This window comes from Geospiza fortis, unplaced genomic scaffold (assembly GCF_000277835.1).
Source record: "Geospiza fortis unplaced genomic scaffold, GeoFor_1.0 scaffold173, whole genome shotgun sequence".
In the NCBI taxonomy this organism is placed as follows: Eukaryota; Metazoa; Chordata; class Aves; order Passeriformes; family Thraupidae; genus Geospiza; species Geospiza fortis.
The window spans coordinates 5,024,936-5,027,603 of NW_005054334.1; positions in this window are offsets into that span (position 1 = coordinate 5,024,936).

Consider the following 2,668-nt stretch of genomic DNA (forward strand, 5'->3'; position numbering starts at 1 on the left):
CGGGGCCGCAGGCGGGCACTCAGTGATATGGGAGAGGCGTATGCTCCGGACACAGAGCCCCCGGAGTGTAGGGGTGCCCTTCTGCAGCCCCTCAGAGAGGAGACAGGGAAGGGGGGAGAGCAGCAGTCCCAGTCCCTTGTGAACATCAGAGCATCCCCCAAGGGGAGCTGTCGATGGGGGGGCTGTAGGATGGGCAAAGCTGGGGGCTACTGGAGCACCCCTAGAAAGTCATCCTCCACAGAGTCGGGATGATTTTCAACTAGCCACTGGCTGGCCCTGTGTTTGGACTTCGAAGTTTGGACTCTCTGGGGAATGTGCATCCACTGCTCTGGTCCCAGGCTGGTGCCACCCATAAAGGTAGTATTCATCCTCACTGCCAGCTCCTCTTCCCAAAAGGGCATGATTTGCTTTTCCTGCTCTGGGGCCATTGTGATAACAGCAGGATGGGGCAAACTGAGGGGCTGTTGGGCCCCTTGCCCAGCACTAACACATTGTACAGCCTGTAACAAGGGTGGCTGGGGTGAGGGGCAGTGACATATGGGAGCTGTGGCTGCAGCCTCATCACCTCCAGACAGACCTAAATCCTGTAGCAGGGAAGGTCACCAAATCTGGCATCACCACTGTGTTCTTGGGCGTACATTCCCTCCATGCTCTGTGAGAGAGAGGATGAATAATGCGTTGTTCTCTCTTGCCCTGTTTGTACTCTAACCTGGGGGATGTGGCTGCCCTTGGGCTGCATAGTGCTGGCACAGGAGACCCCAGCCCCCAGGCAAGTGGTGATACTAAAAGATTATAATGATGGAGGAGGGATTAAACAGGTCAGAGATGCTCACCTCTCTCTGGCAGATGCCTCCTTCAGTCCAACACTGAAGCCCCACGGACCAGCCTGTCCTCAGGAGCCATGCCTTACCTGCCACACCACAGGGGACAGCTGAGGGTCTCACATGGGATGAAGCACTCTATCATCATCCTGCCTGTGCATCATAGCAATCCAGTATTTCAGGCTGGAGCTTTGCACAAAAAGCTTCCCACCCCATCGAGGGTGAAACACTCGTGTGTTTTTCTGGGGGATGGATTTAGAGGATAAAATATCCTTTCCCTATGCACCAAGCCTGAGCCCTGCAGGCCCCCGGTTGCTTCCATCTGGAGTCTGGCAAAAGTCAAAGACATTGAAATCATGGATGAGGAGAGCAGCTGGAGCCCGGGACGTGTCCATCGGTCCCAAGTGCCTCAGCCTAATAGAGATCCATTAGGTAAGGTAGCTTGTAGCCTCCAGAGCTTCCTGAAAGAGATAAAAATCTAGTGAGGCGGAAAAGCCACACTTTCCCTGCATCTCGGAGGACTCTCTGATGAAAGGCCCCATCGTCTGGAAGTTGCAGACATGGGGGTCGTTACCACTAATAGCCGAAAGCAGCATCGGCCTTGAGAGAAGCTGCGCAAGCAAAGTTTGCGGCTGCCCAGGTAACGCCAGCAGTCGTTTCCCAGGCACCGGCTGATCGCTCCCGACGTGTGTGCGAGCAGAGTCGCCCCGGGGGCCCGCAGGGTTTAACAGACTGTTAACAGGCAGAGCGAAAAACTGGCCAAAATCGGGGAGTTTGCTGGAAATGGTTGCCTGGCATGACCTGGGAGAAAGGGAACGGTTTTAAGGAGCGGGGGAGGGTGTTTACTGAGTGTGAAGCAACCGATTTAAAGGGTCTCTGGGAGCGAGAAGGAGGGAGGAAGAGCCGCTCGCAGGCGTTAGCTGCGTGCATCAACCCAGAAGGAAACCAAAGCCAAGGGCATGGTTCGGAGGAGCATCCGCCCGGCACGTCCCCGGCGCGCAGGGCCGGCCGGGGCTGGCTCCGTGCAGTGCTGGCACCAGGGGCTGCAGCCCGCAGCCCCGCTGAGCCGTCAGCTCATCTTTGTCAAATAAGTGACCCAGCCTCTAGCTGCATCCCCAAAGGGAGGGGGTTGTGAGAGGGAAATCCTGTAGCTCGGCACCTACACTCTCACATCACCAGGAAGCAGCGGCAGGACCCGCAGGAAAATTCAGGTCAGCAGGGACCTCCGGAGAAAAATCAAAGAACATGCTTGCAACATCCTCAGACACTTCTAGGGACAGGGATTTGGGAAAAGAGCTCCGTTAGACTTTGACCACCAGCCTTGGAGGATGTCACGGAAATATTCCCTGTAGCGACAATGCCACCCGGACTATGGAAGGGTGTCTCTGTGCCTGCAGAAATAGGATATTCGGGCGGTTCATCACCGAGTGGGGAGGGATGTGCTGAGCACTGACACTGTAAACAGATTGTTTCTGGCAGGGCACGGTGATCTGGAGAAGATCCTCTCTGTCACAGCCAGAGAGCCCGACAGACCCAGATCCCTGCTGATCATGGGGGTGCAAGCCTAGCAGAGCTGCCAGGCTCTTGCCTGAGGAGCGGGAAGAGGAGGGAGCCATCTCCATCATCAGTGTGAAGTAAAGCCCTGTGCGCCTCCCTGAATGTGGAAGGATTTGGGGTGCAGTCAGCTCCTGAGAAAAGCTGGCAGTGGATGTTTGGAGCCCAAAGCTACTCAGCCAGCTCCCCCTCCCCCACACCCAGGGAATCAGAGACACTTCCCTCTCCCAAAAAAGTGATTTTTACCATGTAGAACTGATCTGGGCTCAGGACCAAGGGGTGAATGAGGGAAA